At 50.3% G+C, this 21,302-nt stretch overlaps 1 long non-coding RNA gene across 1 annotated transcript in view; it reads left to right on the forward strand.

Annotated features, from left to right (window-relative positions):
- Positions 1-21,302, forward strand: part of LOC146857382 (uncharacterized) — a 51,899-nt gene that overhangs the window by 14,468 nt on the left and 16,129 nt on the right. The window contains exon 2 of the long non-coding RNA XR_014979898.1: positions 3,571-3,718. This is a non-coding gene — a long non-coding RNA (uncharacterized LOC146857382). The remainder of the gene's footprint in view (positions 1-3,570; positions 3,719-21,302) is intronic.

Here is a 21,302-nt window from a genome sequence, read left to right on the forward strand (position 1 = left end):
CGCATCAGCAATGAGATGGGGAGTCGCACCACCTTCAAGACAGCTCTAAACCAGTACCACCCCCTCCTGATAGAAAAAAAGAACGCTCTAGCTGACCGCATAGAGCCCAGTACAAAACGAAGCAAGGAGCTCTTCGACATCGTGAATGAGTTCTCTAACTCCCCAGCCACCAAGAACTACACCACCCACTCCATAGACATGTGACACCCTGACTAACTACTTCCATGACCAGATCAGTCAACAACGAAAACTTCAAAAGCCTAACCCCCAGCTGCCAACATAATCAGCCTGCTCACACCCACAAACAGAAACCCCCAACACCTGCTCACCAATTGGGACCTTCACAATTCAAGCCACAATCTCCCTTATGAACTCTATGTAAAAAGGTTTACCCACAGACCACTGTCACCACCCCGCCTTCACCCTCAGGAGCAAGACTATTGGCGACAAGCTCAAAGTCCTGAACACCTTCGTTCCCTCAGCATTCTTCCCTGAAGACTGGAGACACGCTTAAGTGCAGCCCCTCCAGAATAAACCATCTGTTGATCCAGGAGAACTGAAGGTCTACCGGCCCATCTCCCTGCACCCGTTTCAAGCAAAGGATCTCAAAGACATTCAACCAGCTACTCGCCAAACACCTAGAACACAACAGTCTCCTGGACTTCTCTGAATCTGGATGCCGAATCAAACACAGCAGAGACAGCCCTCATTGAAGCCACCAACGACATCGGGGCCTTCATTCTCTTGGGCGTATCAGCTGTCTTCAACCCAGTCACCCTTCACATCTTGATCAACAGACTTCACCACATCAGAATCCAGTGAGACGCTCTTAAATGAATCACCTCTCACAGAAGAACTCAGAGAATCCTTCTCGCACCAGTCACCTCTGAGCCGGAGAAGATATGCAGCATCCCACTTGGATCGGTCATCAGCCCCACTCTCTTCAACATGCACATGACCCTCCGCCCGTTCTCCCCCCCCCCCCCCCCCCCCGGCAAACACACAGTCAGATCGCCCAGACTCCACATCATCTCCTGTGCCATTGACACCCAGATCATCTTCACACTGTCCGAAGACCCCTCCCCCCACAGACAACTTCCACAGATGTATGAGAAACGCAGCTGATTGGATTAATGGCAGCTCTCCCAAGCTCAGCACACATAAGACTGAAGTCTTCATCTTTGTGGACAACACCTCACCATGAAACAATGCATGGTGGCGTGCTTAACTTGGCCCATGCCCCGCCCCGACAGACCATGCCCGCAACCTCTGCGTCATCTTGAACAGCCATCCATCTATGAAGAAACAGGTAAACGCAGTCTCATCCACCTGCTTCCACACCCTACCCAGCTTGGCAAGATCTTCAGTTGGCTCACATTTAACACCAGAAGGACCGTCATGCAGGCCCTTGTCACCAGTAGTCGGGAACACACTCTACAAAGGAGTCACCGCACATCTTCTGAAGAGACTATAGACAATACAAAACTCAGCGGCAAGACTCTTCCTCATCTCGCAGACAGACCAGCATTACACTCAACATCAAGAAACTACACTGGCTCCTGTTTCGGAAGAGATTCCGGTTCTAGATGCTGATCTACTCGTACAAAGTCCTGCACAACGAAGGACCAGTATACATCAACAAAAGCATAACCTTCCACTAACAGACCAGACACCTGCGATCGGCTTCCCTCTTCCTCGCAGACAAGCCCTCTGATGCCCCGTGGTTAATAGTCGAGGACGCTCCTCACACCTGGTGGCAAAAGCTTGGAATGACCTTCCCCTGCACCTTCTGGCCGTTCCGGCAATTCAGAAAATGGCTCAAGTCCTGGCTGTTAAAATGAAAAGAGCACCACAAAGCAGTTCAGCAACTCCAGTGCGTTGAGACCCTCACAGGTGAGATGCCTTGCTTTATAAATCCTTGATTGATTAAGAGGTCCTAGACTGTCCCCTCAATTGCTCTGTGGCACCTGGATAAGTGTAGGGAACTGCAGAAGCCTGAATCCTGCTCTGTACCTACTCAGAGCCTTGCACAGCAGCAATGACTCTCTGTGGTCCACCTCTTGGATGCCTTTTCAGGCTGCTCGAGTCATGCGGGCCGGTTGGGGTGTGCCTATACCCTCCCAACGTGAATATGGCTATGCTGTTGGAGAGGGGCGTGACTAGCTCCCACAGCTGGCCCAAAGACAAATGCACCAGTACATTGAACCTACTGTAGATACCCGGTGGACCGCAGAGCACCTCCCCATTAATAACAATAAACAGACATGCCCATCATTCTCAAAGCAATTCAAGGCGCCTGGTATCAGTAGAGACAAAAGTGAATGAGGTCTAGGTGGATGTCACCCTCCTGTGCCAATATACTCACAAAATAGCAGACCGGTTGACTGAGGCTGAAGCCGGGGTCTCAACGGTTGAGGATGAAGTGACGATCCTTAAACTCCAGGCCTCCAAGTTGCTCTCCACAATGGATATACTGGAAGAACGAGCACAGGGTGCTGAAAACCAATGCCTGAGAAAGAGCCTGTGGCTCGTTGGGTTCCCAGAAGGAGTTGAGACCTCAGTGACAGACTGCTTTCTGGAGCAATGGTTCCATTCTTGTGTCCCATTGGATAAGCTGTCTCTTAGTTTCGTGGAGGAGAGGGCGCAGCGGGTCATGGCTAAATGTCTTCCCCCAAGGATTTTCTCATCCCATGATGGGCCACATCTTCAACCACCACTGTCGGTATGTCATCTTCCAGGATGCTCAAATCACCAATATCTGCGCTTCACCACCAAGCCCATGTTCTTCCCAGACTACACCTGGGCAGCCCAGCAATGCAGATGCTTTCTTTAGGTCGTTAAACAAACTTGTGGCCCTTCAGATCCAATATATGCTCCCATTCTCGGTCCATCTGAAAGCTATTTTCAACCCGTCCACCTATTTCTTTGAAATTCACCAACAAGCATGGAAGTGAGCGATGGGTACTCTGGCCCACCAGAGTTGGGGAGGCAGCAAACTCTAGGACAGCTGGGTCCCCCGTGAGCTCTCTCAGGTACCCCTGGGGAATGAGAACCCACTCAAGGAGAGACAGACCGAACCAGCACAGGTGACTATGGTTATTGAACCCATCTCCTGCTGGGAGTCCACCAGGAGCTCTGGACCCAAAGGCGTCGCTCTCAGGCACCCCCACTCTCTTTCAGACTAAGATAGCGATCATGAGCCAATCAATTGAACCCTGGCAGGTGGAGAGGTGCAGAATGCCCCAGTCATGGATAGCCAACCATTGCTGCAGACGCTGTGAACTATTCTATTGCTATATTGCTTAAAAATGTTTTGGATGTGGGGTGGAGGGAGTGTTTTCCTGTGTTCTTTTGTTTTATTGTATGAATTAGAAATTGTTGTCGGCCAGTGTGATCCTTCAATTGAGCAACAGGGAGCCTCCGATGGATCCTGACCCACCCTACTAGTTTCTTTATGTTGAAATATTGGGCGACAGATACTTTATAGTTGTAAGTATGTGCTGGAGGTGGGGCTGTTGGGTGGGATGGGTAAGTGTTCTGTGTTCCTTTTATTCTTGTTTTCTTTTGCAGGCATTTAAATCAAATTTCGTCCACTGCGGGCACTCTCATACAAAATGCTCTACGGCTCCACTAAGTCTATCCCCCTTTGGACCAGGAGGCCTCTCATGAGGAGAGGGGCCAGTTCACCACTTTCCAGTACAGCCCCCAAATGGCTAAGGTAATTTCCTGGAATGTAAACCATGTCCTCAGTTTATAAGAGATTGGCAGTACTTTGCTATATAAAGCGGTTTAGCAACAATGTGGTCCTGCTTTAAGAAACGCATCTTTTAGGTTCCCACTGTCCCTTCGCATCATGTTTGGCTATGACTGAGTTTTTTAACTGAGTTCTTAAGAGGTTCACGAGGGGTCGTGATCCTGCTGCATATGTCCTTCCTAGTTGCGGTGTCCTCCTCATACATTGACCCACAGGGGAGGTACATAGGGATGGAGGGCCCTCTAGAGACTAGACACCAGTACTTCATATCGGCCTACGTTCTCCAACAGAGGTTGCACTGGACACTACAGGCTCTCCAGGACCTTGTGGTGCCTCCCAACCCCCTGGCCTATCTGATTGGGGGTGTGGGTTATTTTTAATGCCGTCCCAGACCCCAGTCTTGATATTTTCGAGGCCCTTTGCCCAGGCTGAATTGCGCGCTCATCACAACTTACATTGTAGGCCAACTCAATTGGCCTATGCGATGCTTGGAGATTATGTAACCCCTCACAAGGGCTGTACACTTGCGTGTCAGCAGCGCATAAACTGGGTCAAAGACCTTGAGACCCTCATTGTTGAAGCATCTGTGTTCTACAAATCATGATTGATTTAATCCGTCTGACTTGGCTCCCAGCCAGTGACCTCCCTTGTATTACAATGCAAAAAGATCCTGACCTGAGTCATCTCGGAACACACACCCCTCTTTAAAATGGAAACCCTTTTGTGCACCTTATGACCTATGTAGCGCATCAACGCCTGGCATCTAGTAGACCAAGACTGTATTGACTTTATAGAGCACTAAAGATCTTCTTTAAGCTCAGCTGTAATACTGTGGCCTCTGCTGGAACCCCTATGGGCGTCCAGTAAACCCACCCTGAGGGGGTCTGACCAAGGGATATGTAGGGGGAAAGAAGACACGCCAACTGGTACAGGTAATGGATTTAGGAGCCCATATCCTCTCCTTGGAGTGGTGGACCTGTGGCTGCACCTCGGCGACATTGAGCGACAGCTGCAAGTCCACCACTCTAGATAGAGGATCTGGACTGCCCACCCTGAAACAGATCTTCCTAGAGGGAGTGTGGGAGAGGGTTGGCCCAGCTGGTCTACGAGCATAGATACAAATCTAGCAAGCTCTTATTTTGGCTGGCAGCTTATGCTGCCTCGACTAGAACTGTACCGGCCATTTGCAATTTTCATGGAACCCTTCATGAAAGTATGCCCGAGGTTGCTCATGTAATCGCAGTGTAAAAAAGACTTGTAGGGTGCAACCCCTGTACCCCCACAGGAGTCTGCATTCCCACTGCTAAAGGAGATTTCCCATGCACTCGATTCCCTGCCTTTTATAGCCAAAAAACTTGACCAAAAGATCACAACTGAGGAGATAAACATGGCAATTTCAGCTCTCAATTTGGGAAAGACCCCTGGCACAGACTAGTTCAGCATGGCATTCCTTAAAAGTTACCCGACCCGTTCGCTCCATCACCTACTGGCCCTCTAAACTGAGGGGGCAGAGCATTGATCATTCACCCCAAGACCTGGCACTGCCATTATTGTGGTGATTTCTAAGGACAACCAAGCCGCAGAAGATTGCTCCTCGTATATGCCTATCTCTCTCAAAAACGCAGACATCACATTTTTTCGAATGTCCTAGTGACTACATTGTCAGACACTGAGTTACCTAGTCTACCCAGACCAAATGTTGGTTCATGCCTGGCAGGAGCACCCGCTGTTGCATACGGAGGGTACAACTCACCCTGCCCCAGGCGTGCCGATTGAGCAGCCCCCCCTACCGAATTGAATTTGAAACGGCCTTTGACACTGTTTTGTGGACCTTCTTGGAAGCTGTGCTGAAGCACGCAGTTTTTTTAACTTACTACTTTGGGCTCATCAGCCTGCCATACAATGTCGCTGCATCCAAGTCCAGGTAAACTGAGTCCTATACCCGCCCTTCCCAGTAGTCAGAGGCTCCAAACAGGTCTGTTCTCTGTCTCCATTTCTTGGCTTAGTAATTGAACTCTTGGCACGTCTTATCAGATGCGACTCCCAAATTCTGGATGGCTTTAAGAGGAGGATCCTGAAGAGCGCACAGCTCTGTATGTGGATAACATCCCATTACTTCTGGTTTACATGCAGTCTTTCGGCCCCAGACACCTCCACCTATATGGTGAAGCCTCTGGTCTGCAGATAAACATGAACAAGTCACTGTTGGTACCAGTTGAAGACACAGGAGGACATTCCTGGTGCCCTGCGATCCCGATATGCTTACTCCTTCAAATAGTTTGATGTATGTATATTCTACACCTCCCAGCCCTGGCTTGGACTCTTAATTTTCAGCCCCTTTACTAAAACCTTGACTAGGGACCTGTAGAAATGGGGCATCCTGCCTTTAAGCGCTATGGGGCGGGTAGCTTTATTTAAGCAGATGTGCTTCCCGCTTTTTGTATGTCATTGTGAACTTCCATCACACAATCCTTCGAGGACAGCCCTGTTGTGCCTTTTGGAGGAAGTTGGTTGACTGAGACTGGAGAGAACCTTTATCGGCATGGCCATAGAGAGGGTTGGCCTAGCTGGTCTACGAGCATAGATACAAATCTAGCAAGCTCTTATTTTGGCTGGCAGCTTATGCTGCCTCGACTAGAACTGTACCGGCCGGATGAACGCCTCCTCAGCGCCCGACATTGTCACAGACATTGTCACAGCCATCCCGGACGGATACAAGATCTCCCGGAGAGATTGCGTCCACCAGATTGGAGGAGGCATCGCCATCGTACACAAGAACACCATCTGCATCACGACCAACTCCGACGACACCTTCACCGCCGCCGAACACCTCCACTTCCAGATACACTCCGACCTCAAGACGACCCTCAGAGGCACCCTCATCTACAGACCCCCGGGACCACGCGCATAATTCAGCGAAGACATCGCAGACTTCATCAGCCCGCACACCCTCCCCTCCGGTGACTACATCCTCCTAGGGGACCTCAACTTCCACCTGGAGAACAACAAGGACTGCAACACCACCACCCTGCTGGACAACCTCGCCTCTCGGACTCAAGCAACTGGTGAACAGCCCCACCCACTACGCCGGCCACACGCTTGACCCAGTCTTCTCATCCAGCAAACACATCTCCTTCAGCCACTCTACCGGACTTCATTGGACTGACCACAGCTGCTTCATAAAAACCACGACCCACCACCACCTGCAACGGGTTCCTCGCCGAAGCTGGAGCAAGATCGCCGCCGAGCAGCTGACCACCTCCCTCAGCCGGAACCCTCCCGCCAGCACAACGGACCCTAACGAAGCAGCCAGCAACCTCACACAGTGGCTGACCGCCTGCGCCGACGACCTCGCACCACTGAAGAACCCTCCCAGCTGACCCGGCAGCAAGAAAGCCCCCTGGTTCACCGACGAACTCAAGGACTCGAAGAAGAACTGCCGCACACTCGAGAAAGCCTGGCGCCACGACCAGACCAGACAACATGACCGCCCTCAAGCACGCCACCCGCAGGCACCACCAGCTGATCCGCACCACCAAGAAGACAGCTTACAAGGAAAGACTGGTCAACAACGCCCACAACAGCAAGGAACTATTCAGCATCATCAAAGAGCTCTCCAACCCCAGCGCCGGAAACAACGACATCACTCCCTCACAAGACCTCTGCAACTCACTCGCCTCGTTCTTCCACCGCAAGATCGCCAACATACACAACAGCTTCGGCACACCAAACACGCACCCAACCAACGCCCCCCACCACCACCACCACCACCACCACCCCCCCGCCCCCCCTCTGTACCTGGACACCGGTCAGCACCGAAGACCCCACCCGCGCGATGAACACCATCCACTCCGGATCACCTGCCGACCCCTGCCCCCACCACATCTTCAACAAGGCCGACTCCATCATCGCACCCCAACTACGGGACATCATCAACACCTCCTTCCACACCGCCACCTTCCCGGAGAGCTGGAAGCATGCCGAGCTCAGCGCCCTCCTGAAGAAACCAACAGCGGACCCACCGACCTCAAGAACTTTCGCCCCATCTCGCTCCTCCCTTTTCCGGCCAAAGTCAAAGTCATCGAGAAGACCCTCAACAGACAGCTCGCCGCCTTCCTGGAGACTAACGGATCCCTCGACCCCTCGCAGTCCGGTTTTCGAGCTAACCACAGCACCGAGACCGCACTGATCGCAGCCACCGATGACATTAGATCCCTGCTCGACAACAGGGACACAGCGGCCCTCATCCTCCTGGACCTCTCTGCAGCATTCGACACTGTCTGCCACCGCACCCTAGTACAGCGCCTCAGCAACATCGGGATCCAAGAGAAGGCACTGGATTGGATCATCTTGTTCCTCGCCGGAAGAACTCAGAGTCCGCCTCCCCCCCCATTCAGATCCGAGGCCACCGAAGTCATATGCGGCGTACCACAAGGATCATCCCTCAGCCCAACCCTCTTCAACGTCTACATGAGCCCCCTCGCAGCCATCACACGCCAACACAACCTCAACATCATCTCCTATGCCGACGACACCCAGCTGATCCTCTCCCTCACCAACGACCCCGCCACTGCCAGAACCAGCCTCCAGGAGGGAATGAAAGACGTCACCGAATGGATGAAGAACAGCCGCCTGAAACTGAACTCAGACAAGACGGAAGTCCTCATCCTGGGATCATCACCCTCCGCCTGGGACTACTCCTGGTGGCCCCCCGCCCTGAGCGCCACTCCCAAGCCTACGGACCACGCACGCAACCTGGGCTTCATCCTGGACTCCTCCCTCTCGATGACCAGACAAGTCAACGCCGTCTCATCATGCTTCAACAACCTACGCATGATCCCTAAGATCTTCCGATGGATCCCCAACGAAACCAGGAAGACGGTCACCCAGGCACTCGTCACCAGCCGACTGGACTACGAGAACACCCTCTACGCCGGTACCACAGCTAAGCTTCAGAAAAGACTCCAACGCATCCAGAACGCCTCCGCACGACTCATCCTGGACATCCCCCGACACAGCCACATCTCCGGCCAACAGAGAGACCTGCACTGGCTCCCCGTCAGCAAGAGGATCACGTTCAGACTCCTCACCCACGCACACAAGGCTCTCCACGACCTGGGCCCCAAGTATCTCAACAACCGCCTGACCTTCTACACACCCACACGCCAGCTTCGGTCGACCAGCCTTGCCCTTTCTGCCGTACCACGCATCCGCAGAGCCACCACCGGAGGAAGATCCTTCTCCTACCTGGCAGCCAAGACCTGGAACTCACTCCCCATCCAACTTCGGCTGACCAAGGACCATCTCTCCTTCAGGAAGCAATTCGAGACCTGGCTTTTCGAGCAGTAACGGACCCCTCTCCCCCAGCGCCTTGAGACCCTCCGGGTGAGTAGCGCGCTATACAAATGCTATGATTGATTGATTGATTGTTGGGCAAAAAAAATATCGCCCGTAACTGGAAGTCGCTGGAACCATGCCTCATTCGAGGGGTAGAGGGGGGTGGACTGGTGTGCCAGCCATGAGAAGCCGATTTACAAGGCCCTGTTTTGCCAACGAAATTATAAGATGTGGAGCGGGTGTTGGATAAATCATGGCCTGAATGGGTAATGATGTTGATGATAATGTATTTACTATGTCTATATCTCCAATGCATTTTTTTTTAGTCTTGTAGAATTTTGTGGAAAATGACGAAATCTGAGAACTTGGGTATAAAAAAAAGAATGATGCTTTAAATTCCCACAGTTTCCTGGATAAGGACAATTTGTCCTAGTGCCGGCAGTGTTAAAGTTAAAGTAGCTGCCACCCATGGGCTGTGCACCACAAAGTTTTATCTTGCCCGCACCACAGGAGACCTAGCTGCAGGCCCAGAAACATTTGGTAGTCTGGCTTATAATTCTACAGCGGCTGGTGCTGGAAAAGAATAGCCGCCTATTTGCAACCATCTCTGGACTTGGATCTTCACGCTGCTCTTCAGAGTTGACAGTAAGTTCCTTTGGTTTCTGACAAAGATTTTGAGTGCGTCAGTGTTTACAAAGTTTATTGAGCAGATGCACTTATTGTGTGAATCTCGACCCACGCTGGTGTTCAAGATCTCCTCTTGCAAATCTCAGGTGTCTTTCACACACTCAAGACGACGTCCCAATTCTGGTCACATCACTGCCTAGGGTGACATCCTGGTCTTCTCCAGCAGCAGTGTACCAATGGCGATGGCCCTTGAATCCCCATGAGCCTTTCCTGGTATACAGAGGTTGTGTTACTCGCCTAAGGAGGCAAGCTTCTTGGGGTCACAGCTATAGCCCTATTATTTCAACATCGCTGAACCAGGACAACTGTCCCTAAGTTCCTGTTGCTCACTCTTGTGCAGTGGTTGTCTCTCACATTTATGGCAGCCCTATAGTCTCTGATGTATTGTTAAAACGCGATGGCCCTAAAGTTTCAGTCCCCCCTTTTCTAATTCAGGGGTCATGTCTCGCATGCAGACAGGTAGTCCGATCGGTGCAGTGGTCCGGATGCACCCTAACCTTTCATTCTGCCTCTCAGATTCTTGCACCATGACTTCTAGATCTTGCTACTGACTAGCTCTGTCCTGAACCTCAGAGTTCACTGGTCTTGGGTTAGGTAGAAGGTTGTGCACTAGGTGAGAATTCTTGATTCTCTTGGGTGATGTTTCCTCAGCAAGCATGGGAGATTGGACGACCCTCTGGGTCACAATCCTGGTTGCAATAAGCTGAACTTTGACCAAGTCTTCGTCTCAAGCCTCCTATTTAAATATTTTCCATATACACTGTTAGATTTTGTCTCTCTGCTTTTTATGTTCGTGTAACGGGTCGCCTATTTGCAAATGCCCACATCTTATGACACTGTAAGTCATCTATCACTAAAGAACAGTCTTCAAATTTGGGAACTCCCAACACAGGCCACCTTGATTTTTTCATCAGTGATATGTGGTTTTAAAGGTTACCCGTGACATTGTTCCCACTCGTTGTGATTCCCTTATCAGTCCTATAGTCTTCGACAGGTGTGCTCAGGCCTCCTTTGACCAGTGATTCCTTACGAATGAAAGAGTTACCTTTTGAAATGCAGGGCAGACCCTTGCTCTCCCTTCACCCTGTGTTTTCCCTTCCTGTGTGAGAAAATGCAATCCACATTTCTATTTTTAAGATTTATTGATTGACATCTGAACTTAGTGTTGTTTACTGTTGATTATTATTAGACTTTTTTGACTACAGTCTGTCACATGACCTCTTCAGACTTCATGGCAGAAGACAGAGTGCAGGAGTTGCTACGCTTATTGCGAGAAGCAAGGTGCCTTGATTCCCTGTTGGACATGGGAGCGATCTCTGTGTCAGTTCGTCCGGCTAGCCGCCGCAGTATTGGCATGCACTCTAAGTCAGAGCCAGGGGACATTATGAAGCCTAGGTAGTTGGATGGGCCGCTTGTGGGTTCAGGGAGGGCCTCTGAAAGCAGGGAGATGTCTGAGTGAAGTGAGGGTGGCAGGATCGCAGACAAGTGGCATAACTCAATGCACTTACAGTGCAAGATGCTTCCCGCTTGGACTCATGGCATGCAGAGAAACAGAGATAGCTAGCATAATGAAGCGCATGTGGGGGTTGGGCAAAAGTCATGGCAAGCGAGTCCGGGCACAGAGGTGTCTTGCCCAGGGTAGTAAACAAAGACTGATGCATTGTGGTGCGGCCACAGAAGAAAGCAGGCTAAAGCAATTCACAGGCAATGTTGCACAAAATAAGGTTACAGTTCCTCACATAGGGTGAGGGGGTGATATGGCTGATAGAAGGGTGGGTGTACTGGGATTCGGTTGCAGCGGGGGGGGGTCTAAGTGATCAGATCTGAATGCCATCAAACACCCTGAAGGGTGTCCAGCTTCATCATTGAGCAGCTCCACATTGGGCTGATGATGCAGTGCCTGACCGGCTCCTCAGTGGGGTTCTTTAGCTTTGATCTTAGCCGTATTGATGAATTCAAGTGAGTGGGTGTAAGATAAGGGTGGTGTCTCGGTGACCGAAAATAGCCTAAGGAGTGTCGAGGTTACTTTTACTAAAGTGGTCCCCTTGACAAAGTAAAAACAATGGAGCAGTCACGGGTAATGATGTACCAAGATAGCTTCAAAAAGGGTGACGTGGGATCTGCCTGACGTAGGCCAAGCACATAGTCCAAAATAGCTAGGTGGGCCTCTTTGAGAGTTCACTCCCAGCCTTTGCTAGACATGGTGGTCCCCTCACAGGATGACCAAACAGAAGCTCATAGGGACTAAATACCACTGCTTTCTGTGGCACTTCTCTGTAGGTAAAAACCAGACATGGCAAAAGGACATCCGTAACCTTCTGAGTTCATCAGAGAGTCTCGTGATCATACCTTTTTTACATTTTCGTGAATACGATAACAGAAAGCAATCCCAGAAGTACATCAGTGTTGAGCAGACAACGCAGTAATATAAAGAATGCAAAGCATCTACTCAGTATGTTACATGGAGATACATCAATGCAATTAGGTGCATAAATAGACACGATGTTTGATCAACGACGAGCAGAATCTAGTACTCACAGGGCTACAACACATGCAGTGAATAACAGGGTTGTTGTCCAATCATCCCACAGGGTGAAACCCTTGTCTCAGTCTGCACCATCAGTCAGGACCATCCCCTTCAGTCACATCCATCTCTTTTCCCGCTATATAGTGCTGATACAGACCCCAAAAACGTTTAGGGCGATTCTAGGACGATAGTAATTCACTATACAATTCAGATTGTGTAGTACATTAAACCATATCTTTTGACCAGTCTTTGACAGTAGGAGCTGGTCCTCGAGCCCAGCGCATCGCAACCCTGCGTTTTGCAAGCAGTAGACCCATGTCTATTAATCGGCGTGTCTTTCAGCAGTCGCCTTGTACAACCCGGCAAAGCCAATAGTGGGTCCAATGGCAGTGGCAACCCTGTGATTTTGCTCACCATGCGACAAATTAATCTCCAGTGGTTCGCAATCACTGGGCACGACCAGCGGTATGCAAGAACACAGCTGGCGTGACTATACACCGCTCACATTCTGCAGAGTCATGGAGGGCATATCTGTGCAGCCTGTCAGGCGTATAATAACCTCTATTAAGGAACTTAAAATGTATGACTCAGTGTATCCCTTTCAAGGAGACATTCTGCGTGACCTCACAGCAATATGGCCAGGTGATGTCATGGAGACCCTCCCCAAGATCATTTTGCCATTCCAGCTAGCCTTGCTGAAGTGATTCCTACGATAGTCCAGTGATATGTTCTAAATACTGGAGTCTATCTTACTAGGAGATTCCGTACACAGAAGGAAAGAAAAGGAGGCTATCTTGGGCAGTTCCGTCATGTCCTCCCCAAGTGTTCTGCGAATGGCATGCCTCACCCTGTGAAAGTGAAACTTCACAAGCGGTGTGTGAACATGCACTTCCGCCTCATTATCAGCTCATCCTCTAGCCGTGCCTTCAGAAAGTAGCTCCCCAATTTTAACAATGTTAATTGATACCAGTGCTTGGACCACCTCTCTTTCACGGTATGCTGGCAGCCAATGGCATCACTCCAGCGGGGTTGAAGGGAAATACAAGATAGTGGCCGCCTGCCTTTTTAACAAATTTTGACATGCATGAGTACCCGAATTAACGGAGTCCAAAATACCAGCTCGCCTGAAACAACAACAATGAGAGAGGAGGGGGCCCAGCCGCAACCATTTCAATCTGTACATGTGGGAGGCCACTGGTGTACCCAGTGGTACGCATGTGAACCTTGTTCCACAAAATAATTTAATTCCAATTCCGGGGCCCGCCTCAACACTACCTGCATGAAAGGATTTCACTGCGTCGAGAGACCTCAGCAGCTTTGGTTTCTGGCTTAATATGCAGCAGCTTTGGTTTCCGGCTTAATATGCTGTATTGTTCCAAAATCAGTCGGTAGATTGTATGTCGAGGTATGCCCTGGGACAAACCCTGATTGTTCCGGACCAACAAAGAAAGCAACCAGCGGGCCAGCTGGTTAGCTAAGATTTTAGCGAAGAGCTTGGTATCCACATTAAAAAGTGACCGGGGCCTAAAGGATGAACATTCATTAGGGAGTTTGTCTGGCTTTAATAATGTAACTGTTAAGGCTTCCCTCGTTGAGGGGGCATTCCCCCCACCCCCTATCTCCTCAAAAAGAGTAATCCGGTGTGGAGTAAGCAACTCCTTAAAGAAAGCAACAGTAAGGCCATCTTGCCCTGGGGTGCTTCCAGCACACATTGCATTTAGCGCAGCAAGCACTTCACCGGCATCTAACGGCCTCATTAGGTGCTCCTTATGCTCATCAGTCAACCAGGGCATCCAAATATGTTCTAAGTATTCTTTGATCGCTGCATCATCAGCAGTCACTCTAGAGTGGTACAGATAGGAACAGTACTGATCACACTTATCTGCTATTGCTGTTGGGTCTCTCAGTAGCTCGCCACTCTGCACGCAACTCAGACACACAGCCCGACTCACACCAATCTCTCAGCACAGCTTCTTACACTGAGCCCGGCCTTTCCCCTCCCCATATGTTTTGGCAACTGCGTATTTCCCCATGTGTTTAACCTTGCTGTCAGCGATTTCGTGGTACTCCTCCAATGAATTTAATTATTCCGCTACCCGAGCATCCCAACTCACCAAGGCCTCCTGCTCTATCTCGATCAACCAAACGATTCTCAAGGCTAGCCAGTGTAGGAAACTGGCTCTGTATATACTATACCAAAGTGAGTTATAGTGTGCACAGAGTCCAGTTGAACCTCAAAGGTAGGCAGAGGTAAAGTTAGATAGCACCTCACTCTCTATTTGTGGTAGTGTGGTCAAGCAGGAAGGCATTATCAGAGCACCATGTTAAGCATTTGTTGCACACACCCAGTAAGCAAATTAATTCAAAGACTGAACTTCAGACCAATTGGTTTTGTATAAAATTACTCTTTGTTATTTTATTTCCTAGAACCAAGTAAGCCTGGCACAGGTAAGTTGATAATTACTTTGCAGTAAATATACAGTTTGAAATGCCGTTGCAAATGTACTTTGGAATGGTTACAGTTTGAATTAATGGTTATGCAATACTGTGAACTGCTGCACATATACTTTGTATTGATCTTGCAGTTAAAATTACAGGCAAGTTATTTTTACGTTACTTTCAGATTTCTTTTTAGATTGTTTTCTACTCCCTGTGATATGCCTAGCTATCACACCGGGACATTTCCAAGAGAAAAAGTAAGTTAAGTCAGTTTTGCACAATTGTTATTTTTCAGGTTTCCATACAATTCAACTCCACACTTGGAACATTTTTCAGAGAAAAACAGTAAATAGGTTCCTATGGAGAGAAATTAAGTTAATGGTTACCAGGTAAGTAATCGGTCTTTGGAGTTGAGCTTCTGGGTTAGAACAAGGGTTCCCCCAGGGTCAAGGATTCACTCTCGTTACACCCTCAGCGGCACTAGGGCGGCCGGGTTAAGAGTGCTGAGGCACAATATTATCCAATGGGGGATGGGGGTTCTCCGGTTGGTGGCTGCTGGCTAGCAGGCCAGTTGGCTGTGTGAGCAAAGCTCCTGAACTTTAGCTCAGGGCAAATGGGGAAATAAAGGTGCACCCTCAGCGGCACTAGGGTGGCCGGGTGCAGGGTGCTGTTTCGACGTCAGGCACCCTGTTGTTTGCTATGGGGAACCTCCGGTTTGAAAAGGCACTGCAGGGAAGAAGGTCTTCTGGGTGCGACCACCACTTCAAAAGGTAAATTGGGGTTTGGCTAAGCACCGTTGGTTGGGCCACCCAAGGCCACGCGGCGTCGGTTGCTGGGTTGCCTTTTGGGGTCCCTTTTGGGGTAGGATCTTCGTACCAGCTCCTGGTCGCGGTTGAGGGGTCCTTTTGGATTTAGGTTGCAGGCGTCGGCTGGAGGCTTGAGGCAAGTCGGGCATCACTGGATCTCGGGTCAGGATCACCAGGGGGACCACCTCGTGCTGTTTGCCCACTCGAGCTCCGGCCGTGTACGGCGGGTGCAAACTTGTGCGAATTCTCAATTTCCGGCCGATGCCAGAGATTGCAGGTTGACAAATCCGGTGTTCAGGGGAGACAAAGTCTTTGTGGTTGAAGGCAGGTAGGTCCTCCGGGGTTTTCAAGGTTGCTGGCTGCAGGACACAACAGGATTTTGCAGGAGCAGGTTCGAGGGGGAGACAGGCCGGTAGGGCTGGGGCCAAGTCAGTGGGCGTCTTCCACTTGTGAGGTTCTGCACGGATGTTCAGTCCTTCTTCTTCTTCTTGTAGTTTCATCTTGTTTGAGGAAGCAAGGTTCAGGAGTGCCCCTAAATACTAGATTCAGGGGCGTTACAGTTTGTTAAAAAGGTTGCGACCAATGGCTCCCTTCCCTGTGGTGGGTACTGCCCCTATTATGCTACCCTACAGTGGGAGGGGGCATAGGCCTATCCCTGGTTAGCTGGGTCCCCCCATCTGCAGGATGGCATGGACTGAGATTTGTGCTTCACCTCGCTTCCCCCACCTGAGGGGTGAAGTTGGCAGAGGTGGGCACACCTCTCTCCTCACTTGTTGTTCCTGCCGGTTTTCCCGCCCAAAGTGGGGTTCTAAACCACTGGGGGCCAGTTGCTGAGAGCAGCAAGTGGCCTAGGGAAGCTTACAAAGGCGGTAAGCCTTTGACGCTTCCTCTTCGTGAACCCTGCCAATCCTGGGGGAGGAAGCTTTGTACCTCGTCCCAGGATGTACATTGTTTCAGGCCCCAGAGAGCAGTAAGCTCTTGCCACAGGGGTCCAGAAACATGTTTGGTGGTGGCAGCTGAAACACTAGTGGTAGGTTAGTTTTCAGTGGGCATCTCTAAGATGCCCTCTGTGTGCATTTTTCATTCAGTCCCACACTGGCATGCGCGTGTGCTTAATGTGCTGAGAAGTTTGATACCAAACTTTTCAGTTTACAGTGTGGCCATTATGGCGTTTTGGAGTTCATAATGACAAACTCCCAGCACCATATACTCTTAATGGCAGCACTGCACTTACAACATCTAAGAATGGACTTAGACACTGTAGGGGGACATGGCTCATGCACCTGTATCCTCACCACTGGTATAGTCCACCCAGCTAGAGGGGAGCATGACCTATGCCAGAGCAGTGGGTTGCAGGCATGGCACAAAGAGAAGTGTGTCATGTTGACTCTTCACTTTGTTCTGCACCAAAACACACAGCCTGCAAAGGCAGTGTGTGAGTGAAATGGTACAGGACCTCTAAGGGTGGCACAATAAGTGCTGCAGCCTTTAGAGGCCTTCTCTGGTCACAGTGCCCTGGGTACCTGTGGTACCATTTACCAGGGGCTGACCTTTGGCCAGAGATGCCAATTGGGTTTAGGCTTCAATGCAGTTTTAGGGAAAGAACATAGTCCCTGGGTACCTGATTAGCAGGAGCCCAGGGCACACTCAGTCAAAGCACATCATCTATTCAGAAAAAGTGGGGACAACCATGCAGAAAGAGGGCACTTACTCGCAGCCAGTCTCCCTCTAAGAGAACAGAGGACCCCAAAACGCTTGGACATGGCTATCCCCTGTATATAGACTTTTAAAGTCTCCCATACTGTATAAAACTGGCGAACAGAGCCAATATTTGTTTCAAAGAAGCTCTCTATGTCCGCAGCCATCTCGGATTTGAAGACCCTGTCTAACAACGAGTATGGCGGAAACTGCCATGTGAAGGGAGCAGGCCTCTTCTCAGGTCTCTCTATGTCCAGCATTATTGGTGAGTGATCTGAAAAGGAGTGGGGGTGAGTCAACCAGGCGCAAATCTGAGGATACAAAGTTCTAGCGACCAACCAATAATCCATTCTGGTATGGAGGTCATGCAGGGCTGAGTAGTGGATAAAGCCCCCGGCAGCCGGTGAGAATGTCTGCCAGACATCCAGCATATTCAACTGAGTTGCCACATCAGTAATCACTATCCGCAGCTGAAGGGCAACGAGCAGGGCCCCAGGATCGGTCCAATGCCTGGCCCAGCACGCAGTTGAGATCCCCACACCATATTTGCGTTAGAGAGGACTCCCCTTCCAGACCCCCAAACAAGTTGTGATAGAATTGGTGATTATCGTAGTTAGGTCCATTGATCTTAACTATAAGTATGTCAGCTCCCTGCCCTAGACAGCTAGAGATCACAAACCTGCCCCCTTGGGTCTGCCTCAAGCACCTCCAAATGTATACCTGATCTGGGGTTGACCCAGGTGAGCACCCCCATGGCATGCGTAGTGAACCCCGCCGCATGAAAGGTACCATGTAAACGCCTAAGTGTAAGCATTTTACTATCTATGGGCAAATGGGTCTCCTGTAATAAGGCGATATCAATCTCGTGCCTAGTAAGATGAGATATCACCTTTCGCGTCTTTCTAAAATCATTAAGGCCCCAAATGTTCCATGTGAGGAAGCGAGCTCTATTGCCCTGGCTCTGCGTCATTTCAAGTTACATTAACTAGATCTGCACTATCTATAGGATCCATGCGTCTCCAACCCTCTCTCATATAACAGTGCATTGTTATAGAATTATGTAAGTACTGTATGCATACTGTTACCAGCTCACCGCTTGGAAATCCACAAAGTCAGAAATAAGACGTGGCCATTTGAACACTGTTTATACACCCATCGAGCAACAGTTAACTGGATCCCCTAAAAGTTGAGGTAGTCTCACTGTCACCAACTCGAGGCCTTCCTGCCAGGCCAGAGAGGACCATTCGCAAGCTGCGGCAGATCTAAAGTCTCAATGTCGATCTCCATCAAAGCTGACCGCATCCCCAAACAAGCATCTGAAGTTATCCCCTCAAACTCTGGGCAGCAGGCATCCATGAATCACCTCTAGTGCACTTCAAACAGTCCATATGTTACATACCTGTTCAGAGAAATGTAAGAAAACCAGAGGACAACCGTGTTATACTTGCCCCTCCATATCAACCCAAACGCCCCGGCCAGCTCCTCAGTGTCTCTTCTCCGTCCATCAGTCTTGATGTACTCCTTGTTGGCCTTCTGCAGTGACTTTGGGTCAGTGAAAATCTTTGATCCGCCATCCACGATGACCCTCAATTATGCTCCCATAGGCAACTCATCAAGGGAGCAAACTGTTGTCTTTCCTCATGCACCCTCATGGTGAAGTCTGGGAAAAGCAAGATCGAGGAACCCTCAAATTGTATATCGAGTCTCTCTCTAGCTTGCCTCAACGCAGCATCCCTGTCCCTTTAGTTCAATAATTTAGCAATAACAGGATGTGGGGGAGCACCAGGCGGTTTCCTAGGACCCAGGGAGCCTTGGGCACGACAAATATGGCTGAAAATGTGTCGCGACCCAGGAGTGTCACCAAGAGCTGCTCAACTAATGCCTCCATATTGCCCATTGCTGGAGATTCAGGAAGGCCTGTGATGCGGATATTACATCTCCTTGATCTAGCCTCCAAATCCTCTCCCTTGTCCTGCAGGACGGTAATGAGCTTCCCCATCTGTTTCTGGGCATTAATTGTTTCCATCTCAGCGTCTTCAGTTTCGAACACCAGTCTCTCCGCCATATTTAGGCGCTCACTATGCTCAGACATGCGGTCCATCCGGTAGGCCAGAGAGTCACTTTTGCCATTTATCGTAGACCAGCTTTTCTGTCTTGCCCTCAAAATTTGATGGATATCACCTTCAGACTCCTCGGTGTTATCACTCTGCACATCGGGAGACTTGTCAGCGCCTATATCCCTCTGTTTCGACTTGCGCTGCTCAAACTGCAGCTTAGACTGTGATTTGTCCATCTTGCCCATAGTCTTTAAATGTCCAAGCCCCACCACAGCTGCCACAAGGCTCACAGTCTCGTAGTACTCTGCCCACGTCAGCAAGGGTCCACAAATCAATCCGCTCAATATTCAGGTCCAGGCAAGAGTCCTCTGCTTAGTAAAAGCCTACACGGGTAGCACAACAGGGATACAAACAGGAGAAAACCATAGGGGGAAAGCCCAATCCCTGAGTCGTTAGTAGATCGTAGCAGTTGATAGTGGGCATGGGAACTCCCTAATCTATCTTCTGGTGCCAGACAGGACAGAGTAACAAGGCCCTCTGTGTGCAGCGATAACGTCTAAACATGTCCCTCATCAGCCGGCCAGCAATTTAAGTCTCCCCTCACCGATCCCTAGCAGTCTCACCAGGCCTCCCCCAGCAATCTGGAACCAGTATAACAGGGCCCAAATTGCTATCGCTGCAATTGCTGTCAGAGAGGCGGCTGGGGGCCGTCCACCGGTGTTTGCAGTGCACTCCCTGTCTGCCAGCAGGAGCGTGCTCGATCCGGGCAACGTCGTGGATATTGCCCAGCCGCTGACAACCAGGACCCAGCACCACCCGCCGTCCACCGGTTGGGCACAAAGATCGCTCACGTCCAATGTGGGCACACGGTTGCGGTTTTGGGCTACAGGGCAGCCATGCAGAAGCGTACCACACCTCGCCGCACAAGCAGCTTGTCCGTGCCCAGACCGGTCAGCAACGAGCCAGATGCCGCCAGCCCCAAGGATGCCATCCGAGCAAGGTATGTGCTCCGCTCACCAGCGGAGGTCAGTACGGGCCACAGGCCCTGAGACTACTGGTGTCCGTGCTGCCACGTCTCAGCCGGTAATAGACTGCAGCACTCGTCTTCACTAGGCCCTTGGAGGCCGCAGCGCAGCCCCGTCCACCAGCAACTCGGACAGACACGATGAGCACGCCGATGGGCAATGCACCTCAAGTGCTTTACAGAGCGGCAGCGAGCATGTAATTTGTTGCTTGGATGTTGCCGGATTCCTGCCGGATAGTTACGATTGCATACGGAGCTCACCTAGAAAGCGGCCATCTTGAGACCAGGAAAATGAATTGGTGGGTTGTATGGACTTTGACTATGAGAAGGATAGCCTGGAGGAGGACGAGGTCTTGGGCAGTCATGTAATTGATAAGGCGTCACAGACGTGGTGGCAGCAAGGGGCAGGAAGGTCAGTGGGTGCTGGGGGCTGGATTTGTTAATCAGTGTCCACCTAGTGTTTAACAGGTTTAAGACACAGTATTGTCCAGATCCACTGACACAAGGTTGGCGGGCAGGTGACTTCTACTGGCAAGGCAACAGAAGCAAGGCAGCAGACTACGGAGCGGGTACTGACTTTAATGCCAGGTGAGGATGTAAGTGCCACTTTCTCTGCCACTGTTATGTTTTCAATTGTGGTGGAGGCTGAGAATGGAAAGTAGTAAACAACATGTCTACAGATGTACTGGTATGTTAAGGACACTGGGTTAGGCACGGAGGAGCGAAGCTCTGATACAAAGGAAGAAGGTACGCAAAAAAAGGAGGCTGTACAAAGAGATGGAGGATCTTGTGCACGGACAGGTAAGTCAGCAAGAGAACAACGAGGGGGCAAGGTCAAACACGGGAACTGATGCTGTGGAACAGATTGTGATGAGAGGTAGAAAGGTACGGTCAAAATAGCGGAGTTCAAAGAAAGAAAGGATTTGAAAAAAGTTTTCATACATGGTGACAAAACAGATGGGGGCACACAATC

The sequence above is a fragment of the Triturus cristatus genome, chromosome 3_2 (assembly GCF_964204655.1).
Source record: "Triturus cristatus chromosome 3_2, aTriCri1.1, whole genome shotgun sequence".
Taxonomy (NCBI): Eukaryota; Metazoa; Chordata; class Amphibia; order Caudata; family Salamandridae; genus Triturus; species Triturus cristatus.